This window comes from Falco punctatus (genome assembly GCF_963210335.1).
Source record: "Falco punctatus genome assembly, chromosome: 15".
In the NCBI taxonomy this organism is placed as follows: Eukaryota; Metazoa; Chordata; class Aves; order Falconiformes; family Falconidae; genus Falco; species Falco punctatus.
This window is the reverse complement of record NC_137595.1, coordinates 14,175,107-14,192,836: the sequence shown is the minus strand read 5'-3', so window position 1 is coordinate 14,192,836 and position 17,730 is coordinate 14,175,107. Positions and strand designations below refer to the sequence as shown.

At 41.1% G+C, this 17,730-nt stretch overlaps 1 protein-coding gene across 1 annotated transcript in view; it reads right to left on the bottom strand.

The window, feature by feature from the left end:
• Positions 1–398: 398 nt before the first annotated feature.
• FMR1NB (FMR1 neighbor) overlaps positions 399–17,730 on the bottom strand; it is a 33,523-nt gene continuing 16,191 nt past the window's right edge. The window contains exon 7 of the mRNA XM_080365809.1: positions 399–17,532. The gene's annotated coding sequence lies outside the window, so the exon portion shown is untranslated. The remainder of the gene's footprint in view (positions 17,533–17,730) is intronic.

Sequence of the window (17,730 nt, the reverse complement as noted above, 5' to 3'; positions counted from 1 at the left end):
GCAGCCCTGCTCCAGTGGTGGGACAACACGCAAAAGGGCAGGAAGCTGAGGTAGGAGCTACAGGACTGCTCCATGCCAACCTAACGCAGTCAAATTCTTTACTATCTAGACCAAATTTGTGAAAGCTGGCAGGATTTTAGCTTTAGCTCAAGGATGTTTTAGTAATGTAAAGACCTCATAAAACCTCTAGCCTGGGGAGAATTTCATCCATCAAAGTGAGGCAGAGAAGTATCAGAATCATGCAATTATCCAAAGGCGCAGCTACATTCCCCCTCTGGAGCCAGCCCCAGTCATTTCCATGAATGCAGCTTTAGCTAGGGAACCCCCCTCACACCCTACACACACATACTCACACTATTTAATAGCAATTAATATTTTACCAAAATTTTACCAAAATTTACCAAAATTGTGAGTAAGAAGAAGGAGGATACTAATTACAGAGCCTGGCATTAAAGCCGAACTGCTACACTAGAACTTTTTTCCCCAAATGAGGTCTACAGGAGTATAATGTAAATTAAAGTATATGCACAAAACTCTGAGCTAACCAAAGCAGTGGTTTATAATCAAACTACCACTCCACAAATGCAAAGGTCACCTTACACAAAACTGAACAAAAGTGAAAAGAAGTCACCTGATAAATCAAATAAAGCAGCAGATGATTCTTTTTTCCTCTCCTTCTCATAGAAACAATAAATGAAATAAATAAATGCCTCACAGCCAGTGCCTGAAAGTAAAAAAGCAATCAGGTGCAACAGTTAAATCCAGAGGAGTTTCCCGCTTTGAGTCAAGCTCACTGCAGGGAAAACAGAGCAAACTAATTATGATGTAAATCCACAATGAATGATGCAGAAATAGTATGCAATGTAAACAATAATTTTGAAATTCCCAGTTTATATCAGCACTGATCTGTTTTATACACTCCAGAAGTATAACTCAGAAAAGATATTTTTGTACTAATGAGAGACTTCTACTTTTTAATCAAAGAATAAATTAAAGCATTTTCAAAAGCATGCCAGCCTCATTAATTAGTTCCATTAAAATGTAAAAGATGAGTACATACATTTGCCTCACTTTGCACTTGCATCTCTTTACCTTGAATATCCCATCATGTATTATTACAGGCTTGGATGGAAATAACATCTATTATTAATATTCCTTGACACCTCTCATTAGAAGATCCTGCATTCAATTGTTTACAGTTTATCTCAATTATAACTATTTGGGCTGAAGTTTACACGGTGGGAATTTTAGAGAATTTCAGCCAAAGCATTTCTGCTTTTTTCCAAGGTTGAGATAAGGGAAAATAAAGTACTTTATCTGTGTCAAGAAATTCTAGCAATTGCTTCTTGAACATTAAAAAGACCTAAATGAATCCATTCCAGAAAACATGTTTTGGAAAAGGTTTGAAATATAAGAGAAGGCTACTTCATGCTGTCCTTTTGAAAATCCATTGGCATTTAGGAAGTCACAATCCATCCTGTTTTTCACAAACCAATTTATTCATCAAAAGTGTACTAAGCTTTTCAGCTTCATTCCTTGATTGCATCAAGCTAAAAGTGAGAAAGAACCGGGATGGGGCTACCACTGCCTGTCCACCCAGGTACGGTGACTTTACCTGTAGGGTCCCTCTTCCACCAGATCAGAAGCTCCATCTGCTTGTGACAAAGCTTGGATTTCCCCATGCAGAGGGTGACAGAATGTCACCTGAGCACCTGCTCTGAGCTCAAGTGAGGGAGGTCTCTGCCGATTTAGGCATTTCAGCACTTTCAATCCACTGATACCTCCAGTAAGTATTATAACAATGCCTCGGGACAGAATTGCTACATATTCAGTTCTCTTCCAAAAGCTAGAAAATCACCCAAATCAAATACCCACACATTATTTTCTGAAATGTCTTTGGATGGCCACACTTATCACTCAGAAGCGAGGAAATGCTAAATTTAAGCCTGTCTCTGCCACCGTAAGTCATTCCTCTTTTTGTAAGCAATATCCTAGTCTTTCTATTTTCCCCACAGGGCCAATTTCATCCAGTGCGCAGCAGGAATCACGTTCACTAAATGAGCAACAATTCAATAATTTCTCCTTCTGTCACTGTTCATTACTGGTCTAGAGTCTTATTTTTTGCATACTATTTAGACCAAGTTCCAAACCCAGCATTATTTCTGTGTTTGCCAGTGCAGTATCAGACCATTTCCAATACACTACTTGACTGACTTTCACAGTACTCCTGTGAGATGAGGGGGTTCATTACTCTCATTTAGAAATGACAAACTAAGGCATCGAGTCCTGTTGTGCGTGTGGCATAAACTGAAAAAGGAGTTCTAAAGTAAAAGCAGAGTACAGGGGAGAAAAAAGGCCCTGTGTGTTTAACTACTGATGACACTCACAAAAATGGAGAATCGCATCCGCGTCTAACACTGCATTTCTACGCACAACTAATTGATCCTGCAGAGACGTGTGCCCTGTTACCTGCAAACACAAGATGCCATTAACACTTGTGCACTGAGGCTGGCGGTCTGGTTTGCAAAGCTCTACCGGCTTGGGAGGACACACGCTGGCTTCTATCAGGGGAACGCATTGATGTCACTGAGGGGCAGAGCACAGCAAGGTGCGCAGGAGCCGCTGCAGCCTGCCAGGCAGCGCTCTGCAGCAACGCGCGCTGAGCAGTTTGCAAACCCAGCCCTCAGCTGAGCTGCCAACCCAACGGGCACCAGCCTGGTTTGGTCCAAATGCTCAGCAGATTGCTCTGGTTGCAGACGCACGCGGTGATTAAGGCCATTTCTGAAGGCAGCCCTGGCTGCTTGGGACGAGCCTTGCTGCAGCCCCGCAGCCCCCTCCCGGGCCAGGCAGCGCGTGCTGCCGGCAGGGCTGGAGCAGCTGTGCTTTTCATGAGAAAGGCAATTCCATTAAACTAACAGCTGTGAATGGAGCAAGAATTTACTTTACTGTGACTTTATTTTCTGTGATTTTATCTACTTATCTTTACTGAATAAAGCAATTTGAGTCTGATTTTATTGTCTCATCGGTCAGCCTAACAGGTGTCCCAGTTGCAAGAGCTACCAGTAGATGCGTGTTTCCTCTGCGACAGAAGGAACGACATTAGTCCTTTTTGATTCTCTAGCAAACAAAGGGATTCTTTAGAGAGAAAGCAGCAGCAAACAAATGTTTGTTTATGACAGTATTAGCACTAGACATTAATTGATAAGTGTCTAAAGCCAACCCATTGTTACTGTAAATGTAGAAAGCATACCAAAATGGAATTTCTTGCAGTGGGAGTACAAAATGCTCTCCTTGTGATACTAAGCCCTAGTCTGTGTGGGCTGACAGTACCACCACATTTACTGCATGCTGACAACTGAGTTAAGAAGTGTAACACTATGATACAGAGGTGTCAAGATTGCTGAAATTAATACTGGGATGTGTGGTGTTTAGCTTGTTGACTCAGCTGACTTAGGTGTGTTAGTGAAGCAGTATCATACGGCAGTAGAGGCACTGCAATTTAGCATAAAGCATAGCTATTTCTATTTGGAAAGATTTCTGATGCTTTCTCAGAAGAATGTATATTTTATACTAGACTTTTCGCTGAAGATATCAGTTTCCTGCACAGGCATATGTCTGTTATTACAGATGGGGAAAATGTAGCAGAGGTGGAGCTACTCAGAAGGAGAGCGGCCAAGTGAATGATTTAAGATTCTGAATTACAATACTCTACTCCCATTCCCTGGCTCTAACCAAGAGACACTAAGCCCTGGAAGACAAAAGCTTTTTACTGTTGCTGTAAGCAGTATCCTTTCAGAGCTCACATGTTGTCACCGAGCTGAACAAGATGACTCAGAACCAGGCTGTAAGGCTGGGGAGAGATTCCAGAACCTCCTTTATCAAGAGACCATATGTTTACTGCTTGTTCAGGGGAGAGGCTGCTCGACACAAACAATCAAGGATATGGTTTCAACTTGAACAGTTCCAACACCATCCAGCAGAGATAACAGAAGCTCTCTGCCACACACGTTATCAAATCTCTTGCAATGGCTTACATATTCTGTTAATCTCTCTTCAGGTATCAAGAAGAATTAATATTTCACCCTTAATCTTTACAGGGATTTTTCTCATTTTCCTTTTTAGAAGTTAACTTAGTCTGATGTGGAGGATTACTGGGATATCTTGAAGTCAGTAAACACACTTGACTAACATCTGCTGCTCTGAATCAGGTAGTAAAGACGAAATTCTCCTCTACTGAAATTGTCCCAGCATAGGTGAATCAAAATTTGGATCTGGAAACACATATTATTCTTTTTGAGGGGAAAGGAAGAGTGGAATCTCCTGTATTACCCAGAGAACTGCTGAATGCTTTGCATATGCTTTGCCTCAGGGACCTCTTGAGATCAGCCCAAATATTGGTAGGTTAACAGAAAGCCGCAGACATCCATGACAATGAGCATACTGAGCTACTGACACTGATACCATGGCTTCCTGCATAAACATTGTTTTATTTGCGTCCAGGAACACTAAATTCTTAATGAGTAAGCCTTGGAGTAGGCTTCATTTTAACACTAACGTGAATCCTGATCCTACTGCAGTGAACGCCCGTGTTTCCTCATCACATTGTGAGTCCAGCTGTGCAGATGATGGATTTCTCTAGAACACCCGTATTTCAGAATACCCTGCTGGGGGCTGAATTACCTCAGGCTGAGCAAGAAACGGAATGCAAACCCCTCATAGCCTAGGTGTGTGCTCTGGCCACTGTCTGTCGTGCAAAACCTTCTCCTCAGAACCGCTCTTTCTGGATGTATTTTCAAACAGGGGAAGGTGGAAAACAACTTGTTGCCAGGCTTAACTACCCACTGGTCTGCAAAGAGCTCACCCAAAATTTTTGGAGTAAGTGTCAGTCTTTCCCTTAGTCCCAGCAGTATTCATGTAGTTATGTTAAGTTTTCACTTGTTCAGTAGGCGTTGTAAACCCTGCAACCCATTACTGCTTCAAAACAAGGACCTTGCCACCTCATCTTGTATGCGCTGGAGCTAGTGACAGCACTCAAAGCAGCCACTCAAGGACACACTAAGTCGCTGTGCAAGTTCTGCATTGAGGGTCTCCATGGAATAGGATTCAGCTGGAACAACCAACAAAACATTACACAGGTGCAAGCCGTAAGAGACGTGCCTTGCTACTGTCTATCAGGAGACTGTTGTAGCACACTCACTAAATGAGAATTTTTGAATAAGAACCGGAACACATTTTTTTGCAAAATTGCCGCTCTTCTTTCTTACTACATGGAGAAAACACATTCCACTGAGAAACTCTTAGAATTGCCTCCAGAAAATGTACTTCTGTCATTCACATTTCTTAGGATAAGCTTGAGTCAAGAGTGTAACCCCCTCTAAGGAAAAGATGAGTAAGGCTCGCTCCTACAAAAATTAGGGGGTTACTTAGCCTGACCAGGAACACCTGAAATAACACAGACTAGTTAAAGACAGGCATGTTAAAACAGGACAGTTTTTAAGTTAATCTGACGAAGAAACTCATTAATTTCTTGTTTCTGCTCTACACAGGTAAAGACAATTATACCATTATATCTATCTATGCCTATATCTACATATACATATCTATCTATATTTAGGTTCAGCTTGAATTTTTCTTCTTGGTTTAAAAATATTTCCTGGGCTACCAGTTATAGCAAAAGGAAAATTGCCAAAACGTCTCAAACATCTCAGGCAGCCACATGTGTTAGCTCATCATAGCATGCACACAGATATTTATGTTCCCAGCTCTACAGCAGTCACATTATGGTTTTAAGTGCGTATCTCCTACAGACAAAGAAATCTGAGGCCGTCAGTCATTACATTCATGTTACCTGAACATCTTGCCTTTTACTAAAGTTTCCATGCACAAGCAATATTAACATCTGTTTCAAGGATCTCTGCTGGAATTGTAGCTTCACACAGCCAAATTGCCTATGCTTCCACTGAGGAAATGGCTATTTATTTTATGCAGCCATCTGGGCTCTAAATAGTCTGTTTTGTCATTTGTGGTCTTGTTTTCCAGGGTTTCTTGTATGAAATTTGATTCCTTCATAACTTATTTCTTCTGTAAATGACATTTTTTTAGTAATCAAACTTGAGAATAAATGGTTCATAAGAGAATTACAGCATCAGTGTCAATTCATAAATATTTTGGATCTAGACCCAAATGGTCTAAGTTTTGATGGTGTACGTTTAGATTTTTTTCTGTGGAGTCATATGCAAAAACGGTCTTTACAAAACCCTCTCCCAGTTAGATGAATGACATACATTGTTGCAGAATTTAATACTCAGGATGATACTGGTTCAGTTGTTCACATGGTTCAAACACAGACCCTTACAGTCTCAGAGCCCAGGCTCCACCTTTTTGAACAAAGGGACCGATAGTAATGGCTAACAGCAGAAGCAGATACTCACAAACCTTTACCTCCAGTCTATAGTTTTTGCTTGGATTGTGACAGAAATGCAAATACTCCTTTCCCTCCTCATATCACGCCCTCTCAGATTTCCCCTTAATTGATTTTAATCTCAGAGTTCATGTTGCAATCCAGAAAGTATCAGGTATCTTGGAAGGCCACTTACAGAAATGGTAAGAAACCCTGAATCACAGATGAGAGCAGCTGACTTTCCCAGTCCCCATTTGCCATAGTCACAAACTGGTTTGTGTTACCCCATAAAGCCCATGAAGTTACACAAGGAAACCAAGAGCAGGACTCTGAGCACCCTCAAATCTGCTCACTGTTCTCTAGATACACAAGCAACATTCCCCTTCTACCCATGAGAAATGGAGCTGTCTGTAACATAGAGCCAACGCTCCACCTTCCCACACAAGCAAGCCAAGAGGTCTGTTCTCCCGGAGATCTACCCCACACAAGAGCCAACACCACAACAGTCCGTCCACTGTACCTCCTGGTACACCTCTCCCCTGGCCACATCCTCCAGCAAGGAAGGGTTCTCTCACTCTTCCCACCAAGGGTTAATTTTCTTGCTACCGTTACTTGCTCTGCCAAGGAGGCCAGCCACATAAACTAGCTAATACTAGCTAAGCTGCCCTCTCCTCTTCGATGAAATGGTCACGAGGATAAAGCAAGTAACAAGCTACACCACAAATAAAGAATAAAGAGACCATAGGGAAGCACATAGCTAAGCTTGGCAATATAAACTCATTCAGTTTATCCTCCTCCAAGTCTAATTGCTGAGCAGAAGAAACAGCCCTATTCCTCTCTACTCTTCATCAGCTGTGCTATATCTACTCCTATACATCTTAAACATAGGTTTCAAACTTTAGGAGATACAGAAGAACATATTGCTAACAAAACCCCAGATCAATTTCTTTTGTTCCCCTTACCTTGCCCATCACTTTATATTACTTACCTTCCTCGCCACCTCTGCACAGTCCATAGGTTCTGCTCTCCTGTCTTGTGCTTTACCTACTTTTCACTCAGGTACAGTGCACTAATCATCAGGTTTGTCATCTTCACCTGCATCAGCCACTAAGTGGTAACCGGCTGCTGGCAAATGTTTTCCAAGCAGCTATCACAATCTCTTCCTCCAAGCTCTTTCTTAAGACCCCTTTTTTCAACAATACTTTTACATAATCAACACACCTTCACAGGCAAGGCACCAAGGGTTAACACAGAAAACACAAAGCCTGTTAGATTCAAATAGAACACAAAAAGGAAGAATATATTGAGTAACCTAAGACCAGAAGTTCCACAAAATTCTGTAAAGCCTTAATTCAATACTGGCCCTTTCTGGAGCTGGCATGTGGCTTCTTTTCCTCCAAAGCACCACTCATTTTCAAGCTGTACTCTTCCAATCTAGCAAACCATGACTGGGGTAGGAGGAGGCTGTCACAAACCCAGAGAAATGGATTTGTCATAGGTTTGCCTACACTGCTGTCAACAGGTCCACAGCAGTTGTAACGAGACAATCAAATCTGAAAGGAGACAAAACCCTTTTCAGCTGTTTGTCTGAATAAATCAAGAAATAATTATTCTTTCCTCTGAGGCTAAACTCAGATGGATTGGCAGAATTCTGGCCTTGCTCAGCAAAAGTAAATACGAGTAAACCAGCTCTGAGCAGTTTTGCCACTTTAGGAGCCTTGGCAGTAGAGGAAGCTCTACCTCTCTTCGCTTTACCCTGTGACATAAACCACTGGTCTCTGAAGTGCCTGAGTACTTACTGGAGTCACTGAGCTCAGGAAGGTGACAGCTAGGAGGAGGCTGATGTTTGGTGATCATCTGTGTCGATGATCTAGTTCACACACTAGAAGACAATTAACAGGTAGGTGTGGATGTGAAAGACACTAGTGGAAGAATGTATGATGCCCGCCAGCACACCGCCTGGCTCAGTCCCATTCACCGGGAGGCATGAGCAAATTCTCCTTAAAATAAAGAAGCTGAGGAGCAAACGACCAGACTCTGCAGCTGACTGCATATGTAACTTCAGGCCAGGAGTAAAGAATACCTTCCCAACCCTGTAATGATGTGTAAAACCATGTTTTATTACAGATTATAGGGGCCTACTAAAGCAGCCTGACCACATGATGTACTAAGAATAATTATGAACTACTCACCTGATTCACAGTAGTCATTAAGTTGCTATATCTATAACAGGTTTAATAACGAGGTGAAGAGTTAACGGGAACGTAAAAGTTATATACCTATCTCATTGGTCACTGTTTCCTATAGGACTGGGTGTCTACGTGGGGAGAACCAAGTAATGGAGACAGAATAAACCACAGAAGATTCTATTTAAAGAAGGGGGGAGTGAGGTCTCTCCTTGTACTACACTAAAGCAATCGTCTGTGTGTACTCGTGGAGGTACACAAGGCGATCCATTGGAAGGAAGAAAATATTTTTCACACCATTAATAAAATGAAAAATAATGAAAACCAGTATTTATTCCATCTTTATCACCTCCTTTAATTTTTATTTTTGTGTATGTTTTCTAAGGTACATAATATATTAGTACAGTAGTAGGGGTACATGCTCAAAAATATTTTACTGATAGGGGCATGTGATCAAAAAGCTTGGAAACCCAAAGGACTGGTCTTGCAGGTAGCACCAGGTCAGCTCTAAAACTAGTAGTGCTGAAACAGCAAAACAGCTGGAGCACCTGTTAGCTATTCTACTCTCAATACTAGTGCTAGAACCTGACCATCCTGCCCTGAACATCAGATCAGCCCACGTGGAGTCACAGAAAAGTGGACAATCCTCTGGATAGTAAAGGTGAAAAAAAAAAACAACAAAAAACAAAACACACCAAAAAAAAACCGCAAGGAAAATTCAGTTACTTGTTACGCATCTTTCTATTGTTCCAAATAATTCACACTGTAACAACTCTAACCTGTCAAGATGAGCTACAGATGATGTTTTAATCTTACCATCTTATTTTGTGCAGACTGCAAATTTTAAGCATGTCATTCATTATTGGCTGTATGCTTCTTATTAACGGCATTAAGCAAATGGAAAAGCAATTGTTCTAAGAAAAAAAGTTTAAAAATACAAAAACTGCTGCAGTAGATAATAATTCCTTTGGGTTTATCCTTGCATTCTTAACAGTATATATTACTTAATTGATAGATCATAACAGCTCATTTAAAGCTATTAGGTCTATTGCATAAATATGTGGTCAAGAGCTTTTTAATGCACACCACTGTTACCGTAGACTGTAACAGCTGCTTTGGAGCTGTCAGCCTAGTTTGTCACAATCTATTTTAATCTGAAAAAAAATCTCAATTACTTTGTAGTTGCCAATGCGCTATTTAAGCTCATTGTTTGGTGCCAAAGCTGAACATTGAGCATGGTAGGTGTAATACTAAAGCAACTATGAAGAAGAGACATCACTATCATCAGGCAAATGACAGAGGACTCAAATTCAAAGTTAATAATGGTGATGCTTGCCATGTGCTTACAGAGGACAAACAATGAGAAAAGATAGGGTGGGAGACATTATTTCTCTGTTTAAGTCTGTACTCAGCTACCCTAAAAACCTGTGAGGAACCTGTACTGCTATGTTTGTAGTTAAAAAGAAGCATCTGCTTGCTACCCCCGCTTCCCAGCTCAACTGCCTGCTGCCAGCCAGCTGAGAAAGCTTTGCTGGGAAAGGGGGTGCAGCGCAGCTCACCCGTTATAGCAACAAGTTCAGATCTAACCAGCACAATGACAGCTTCTAGTGCAGGAAATCAATGGAAAAAGTGATGCCACCTTTTCCTGTCTTTTGGCCCTTTGGTATGTTACATTCCCTCTCCTCTGCCCCGTAAGTACAGACAAGTGTTTGAGAAGGTCAGATATAGGTGCACAACTTTGCAGGTAGGAAATGTATGGAGTTCAGTAAGTACATTTTGGCTCTCTTTAAGTGCAGGCAAAAGCTAATATAACTGCACAGAGAACCAGCTGTCTGTCTCTACCAGTCTCTTTGCTCAGAATGTGATTCTCTATAATCATGTCATTCAAAGAGACTTTTGCTAAGTACTGAGGGAAAAGTGGCTTCCTTTGGTGAGGGGAGGAAAATGCCTGTTGCTGCAAGCTATCCATCATCTTAAAAAAGTCCAAGATGTACAAAAGCTCCCTAAATTTTTATTCCCAACAGAGCCAGATAAGACCAGTGTTTTCTTGACAGGCACTCCTCCCATGTCAAAATCTACGGTACAGTTTTGCAGACATTCACCTGCCTGCTAGGTTGGATAATAAATAAATGCCCATCATGTCTTTATTTGAGAAAGATTTTCTTCTTGCTGCTTTTTTCTTTTTCTTTTTCCTTGCACATTTGGGGAAAGATACCCTTCCCCCCAGCCAGGAAATAGCCATTTTGAGGTAAGACCTTAAAATTGATGATTTTGAAAGTTTTCCCTATTGCCATGCTGTTCTGCTCCTGCATTCCTGTGGTGCCAACAGATGAAGTTGTAAGCCTGCTCGCCTCCCTGCATCTAATCCTGATACTACTCAGCAGCAGGGAAGGTGGGCAAATGTTCACTAGCAGTTGTTGGCAAAGAAACACAGCAGGATTTAAACTGGATGATGCCACTGCATGTGTAAAACAACCATTTGAGCAAATGCTGCTATCTTTAACCAGTAAAACAGAATTTGCTGTTAACCTTTTGGTTCCTAGCTAGCTGCACTGATGAGTGCACTGATGAGATGATTAAATGTTATGCTTTTATTTGAAAACAAAACAAAAAAACCCAAGCTTATTGACAAAAAAATAAGATAAATATTTGCTGCAGTTTCTGTGACAGACTTTTAGTGTGGTCACGTGTAACAAAAATACATTGGAAAAGTCAAATGGGAGTAAGATTCTGTTGCATTCTAGTAAAATGTCCCATGTCATTTTTCCCAAGGTCATTTTTCCCATGATCTTCCTTCTCCTCCTTTCCAGCTTGCACAGCCTGGTCTTTAGTTGATGTGCCCCAACCCCAGATGTTTCACGGTTTAACCAGTCATTTTATAGCACTCTAGGACTGTTATGAATGAGGAGGACCATAACACTAATTTGCCATGCTTATCCACTATTCAAAAGCCAGATCTCATTCACCTACTGTGTCATCAAAATAACTGGTCAACACCACCCCAATAACTGTTTTTCCCCAGGCTATCAGATTTCCTTGCTTCTGATAGTTGTTCATACAGACCATCATTCTTTAAAGTTATCAGTTTGGTATCTGAGAAATATGAGTTGAAATACCAGCTAACAATGCACTCTATGTTAAGATGGCAATATATTTTTTCCTGCCCTTCCTTGAAGATGATGGGAAAAGATGCATCACATCATATCTTATCATGTAGCCAACCACAATTCTTATATGTTTAGCTATTTATAAGGCCATGCTTAATTGAAGAAACTGCTTTTCAGTACTGCTACCTACTGAAGTACATTTAGCTGAAACAGGGCTTTCCTATTAGGAAATGTATGCAAGAGCATTTAATATCTGTGTATTATCTCCCCAGAACTCCTAGCTGTGCATAAAGTCCTAAACACAGGATGTTACCTGTCCTTTTTGTTGGCTTGGTTCCTCCATTCCACATTAAGATCATGTGTTAGCACTGGATCAAGTACCTTGAATAAGAAAATGGTAAAAGCTTGGAGAGTCCATAAAAACCTTACAGGAGCTTGGGCAGGAGCACAGTGTTAAATGGCAAGCCAAGCAGATGCATCAGAAAATTCCTTTTCTAAAAAAAAAGTTGTTTTAATCATCTGATTTTAACTCAGCTGATCTACAGTAGATGGAACACTGAACAGCTCTAGCCTTACAGGCTGAAAAATCACATACTTGAAAATCAGGGAGACGGGACGCAGCAGGACTGTAACACCCACAGCCACGCTCCCTTTTAGAGGGCAGCTCTGGGTAGAATTGCCACAACCCTTCCCAGACTGCCAGAGTGTCAGCTGGCACTACCAAACCCGCAAAGCTACCAGGATCGCGGTGGTGCTTGATACTACAGAGAGAGAGCAAAGTGAAGCTCTGTTCCACTTACCTGTACACAGAACTAAACATACCCACACGCTCAAAGATGTATCTGCTTGGATGGGAGATACATGTAGGATAGTGGATTCTGCAAGGAAGCAGTGCAGTAAGGAACATGCCTTTTGTGAAGGGACTTGGAAGCAGTACAATGAAACCTAGAAAGCTAGAATAGTACAGCTGTGGACAGTTTTTCATTATCAGCTGGCAAAAACAGTTTTTGGGTTTTTTTTTTTCCAGTGTTTTGTGAGAACAACAAAGGTTTGGAGCACAAAAATCAGAAGCAAAACTGAGTTGGACAGAGCCATTCGCTCCACTGGGGACCTTGCAGGAGAACATGAAATGCTTTTTCCAGGGAGACCTTTCCACTTCATTTTAGCTGTGCATCCAAACCTAGGTCAGTAAAGGATCAGCAGAACTGTAAGATTTCAAAATTGCATCCTGACATGGAGACAAGCTGAGAAAATATTTGTTGAGCAATGAAGTGTTTTCTCCTCCTATATCTGCACTACCTGGCATTGCATGAATCTCAGCTGGGTAAAACAGGCCTCAGAACTGAACCCTGAGCCTTCAAAAATAAAAGACAGGTTCCCCAGTCACAGGGATTTTGCTTAAATACAAATTTGTATTTGGCTTTGGATTTTTGAGCTTTACGGTTCAAATCTGTTCTCTCACTGTAACTCTGAGCAGCTTGGGTTTCATTCCATTGTATTTATTTTTTAAGTTCGATTCTCATGACTTTGAAAGCTTTCTAAAGGTCAGATGGAGAGAAGTACCAGATATTGCCACGGTTGCCTGCAGTGTAACACAGTCGTTTCATACTGCTTTAAAGCTTTTCAAAAATCACCTCAACCCTTTTTCTTCATCTTACAGAATGTGGTTAAGGGTGTGGGTTAGGTTTCAGCGGGACCAGAAAATGAGACAAACCCTTTGCCATTAGACACGGTGCAGACACCGGGTGATGTGATGAAAGAGCTGTACTGCTGCTGGAGCCCTATCATAGCTCGTGTCTCTAGGGTAGCAGCATCCACTCTTGGATACAGCTATTGTGCAATGGGGCAGGTTGTTTAGCCTCGTATTTCTTTAATCTTTGTGAAGATAAAGAGGGATGTTCCACTGAGAGCTCTTTTGTTTCACTCTGTATCAGTTCGATAGGAGAGAGAGCAGATCTAAAGCCACAAGCAATGGTTTGTATATCTTGTAAGTCTTCTAAAGCCTTGTCATCATATGCTGTATTATGTTGTCTTTTTTACTGAGTGACCATTGCTCTATTGTACACTATCTGCCTTTTTGTGACTTGATGAACCACATTGTAAAAGGCAAAAATCAATAAAGTTCTCCAGGAACCAAAGCCAGAGGGAAAAACGTTTGCCTGCAGCGCCACCTTGTGGTCCCGGCCTTCAGCACTGACGGTGTCCCGGTCGCTGGGACTGGCAGGTGGAACTGCTCTGCAGGCTTGGGACCACCACCCAGTCCTTAGTAGCCCTTTCACTGGCCACAAAGGCACTGTGAGGAGCCCTTGCAAGAATGCTTGTGCTTTCTTTTGGCTGACCTGGTCCCTAATCTAGATCTTTGACGGGACAGAAAGGACAAAGGAAAATTGAGTTTGGTTCACCAACATGCCACTTGGTACACAAGGTACACCTCAGCATTGTAGGCACTGGGGAAAAGTCATGTTCCAGGTAGAGCTGGGGTAACCCCAGGCTGAAATTCTTCTGTTGCATGCTGAGGTGCAGGAGTAAAAAAATACCCCACCCAAATAAACAACGATTATCAAAGGGATCTGAATTTTTACTAGTGGAAGCAAGCAGCTTGTCAGCTGATCAAAACATCCATGTTCATGTGGCAATGTCAGTACAGTTAGCATCAGTCACGAGCGAGTGGTTTAGGTCACTTAAAGAATCACCATCAAAGGTACTAGCAAAACTGAATTTGTGGGAATGCGACTTCACAAAGTTCGATGGCAAGGTTCACTCTATTACTTATCACTTAGATAAATCACACAAAGAAGAATCAAATTAAAATTAACCCAGAATTATTTACACAGAGAATAAAGATGTAAAAGGGTAAGGGAGACCCTCCTGCTGAGTCACGAGGTTCAGAGTGGATCACCTTGTTTTCTAAACTCTTGAGAGAGTTTAGGGGTAGCTAGATCCAACTGTGGTCTCAGACTTGGACAATGGTTTATATCCAAAGGATGTCTAAGGTTTATCCACAGTTTAAGGTTGATCACAAGCTTTTAGCAGCACTTAATCATTGACTAATTTATTATTTACAAACTGGATCAATAGTATTTACTACAATCACAACAGTAACCTATTCATGGATCTGAGATGGTAACATGCATTCTATACTTGTCATGAGGTACCTAAATCAATTCACACACACATGCACATAGACACAAAGGAATAGATGTGTAGAAATATAGATATAAATGTACAAAGGTATACCTGTTAAAAGTTCCCCTTGAGTTCAGTGAAACGTTCACGTTGAATGCCTTTGCATTTCTCAACAGGCAAGGGTTGAGTCCCGAGGAGTGGGGGTATCAGCCCAGGCTCTGTCGTCAGCTTTCAGTGATGGTCCTCCTGACTTTGCTAACTTGGGAGTGCACAAGCTCTGAGAGGCATCCCACTGAGAGGGAGATGCTGTTCACAGCCTGCTGCAGTCCAGGAGAGCTCAAAAGGGCCTCACTTAGGACCGCTGTTCATAGGGTCAGAGATGACTGGCTTTAGTCAGCAATAATCCTCTGTCCTGGCCACAATCTGAGTCTGTAATTACTGGAATTTTCAAAATTCCAGTGATGATGGCACTGTACCACTCAGGTTCCTATTCAGATAAGGAATGTTCCAAGGCTGTCAAGGGATGTTACAGTTCAGATAAGGAATGTTTCTGGTAGTCAGTGCCATTCCCCACCTCAGCCATGCAAGAGCTGCTGGTACGGTCAAGGGACACTTAACCGCCCAACTCACCACATGGAGGCCAAGGCCCATGGGGAGTCTGAGATCCTTGAGCATTCCAGAGCAGGGGGTAAGATGCATGAGCAGCATCATATACCGGCCTGTGAATGAATATCTGATTTGACCCTAAGGTAATAATTTTGACCTTTGTGAGTAATTAAACTGCTATTATGACATTTTAGGCACAGGTAGCAGTTATTTATGCAATACCCATGCTTGACAAACGAACTGTCAAGCTACAACAGAAATTAAAATTTAAAGTCAGAACTTTCGTCTTCTCCAACTGAAAAGCAAAACTTGCAGCTTTTTAGAACATTTTTACAATGAAGCTGCTACATAGAAAAGGGCCCAAGTCCACACGCGGTGCTCTTGACTACTGTCCCACTAGGAGGAATATAAACCTTGCTGTGCCTTTTTCATCTCATCTCCTCCTCTTACAGTACATATATTTTGCTTATGCTCATCTTGTTCTGGTGCTGCCAGATATGGTTACAGCTGATGCATTGATTGCTTATGTTAAATACAGTTGTTTTATCAGTATGTGTCCCTTTGTCAGAATGTTATGTGACATTGAAAGCAGTTGTGCTGTCAATGATACGGAAAAAGAATGAATTTATTACCCTTCAAATCAAAATCATGAAGCACCATATGAAAGCCTAACTTCCTCCAGAGCACAGCTCTCTCTCCATAATCACCATCAGCCATGAGGATCTATGTGGTTTGTCACATGCACATTTCAGCTGTGATAGTGCCCCTAAATTCATGTAGCAGGAAACTGGTTTTTATCTTTGTCAAAATATCTACATACATACTTCACCATTCATAAAAATAATATTAAGAAACAGCACATACACAACCAATTTGGAAGGCAAACAGAGCCCTGTTCAGTCTCCATCATTCTGCTGCTCCACATTAAAAACATCATAATACTTTTGCTTACAAAATTATAACCAAATTATCTGTAATACAATGCTACTGGCAATGGTTGCAATATCAAGCTCTATAGGTCCTGCATATAGTTATGTCTGACTATCAGTAAGTACTCCAACAATTTAATGAGATTGCCCGTATGCATATTCCACCCCTATTCCACTTGCATTTTAAGTGATACCTTTTTTTGGACTGATGAAACCACAAAAAAATTATTAAATGCAGAATCCTGAAAGTACATAGCTTTAAAGAATCACTCATAATATTTATTCTCCAGCTTAGGAGGAAAGCTCCATTCCTCCCAGTTGTAGCTCTTGGAAATTCTGCTACACGGACTTCACAGACCCAAGGAAAAATGACCAGTGATTGCATTATTATGGGTGATACTGATTTCTGCTGACATTCTTTTAGGTACTCACTCTTACTTTTGCACTCAGCTGCTGAAAACTGCTACATGTTTGTTTCTTTTCTTTTTGTTACGCTACAGGGAAATGGAAAGAAATTGCATTTTGAAATCACCTACCTTGAGAGACAGGTCATCTAAAGATCAAAGAAAAGTTCTCTGGTGCAGTGATATACCATGGAGAGAGAGAATGCCAGAGAAAAACACTAGCACAGTTTTCTCAAGTACTTTATATTTTTGCCAAGCCTATCTTTAAAGCAACTGCCCAACAACAGATTTCCTAAATCTTCTGCATCCTGGTAAGGAATTAGCCATTTTCCTCAGTAAGAGTAGCACTACTGTGCTACAGAGCCATCCAACACTGAAAGGCAGTAAGCTGGCCACTCGCTACCGGTTTAATGAATGACAACTCTCTCTTCTTAATCCAGATAATATTCTAAGACTGGCCTCTAAACTGAGATGGACACTTAACTGGTATCTTCATATCCATCCACAGGGATACTGCATCAATAAGAGAAGACTTATTATTCAGAAATTACCACAAGCAGTCTTTTGGTGTTGCTAGCTTTTTTATACAGGAATATGGAATGAGCATAAATAACTGGAAATTAAGATCTTCTACTGCAAAATCAATAGCATTATCAAGGATTGACAACACTGTATTACTTTGATACTAAAACAAAACATCTCATTTTCTAGGGCATACTCAGGTAATCCTGGTATCCTTCTGCTTGAGGTCTTCAAGATCAGGTGGATGTTCCTCTACGCCAAAGGAAAAACAAAAACAAAAACAAAACAAAACAAACCCAAAACCTAAACATGAGCCTAACTAAATTTAAGGACATCTTTACATTTTTGCCAAATCAATACTCTCCCCAAAATATTTCCTTATTGTCCAATGACCTCGCTAACACTTCTTGATTTCATTGTCACCTTTAATAATCTATAGTTTGGCATGTT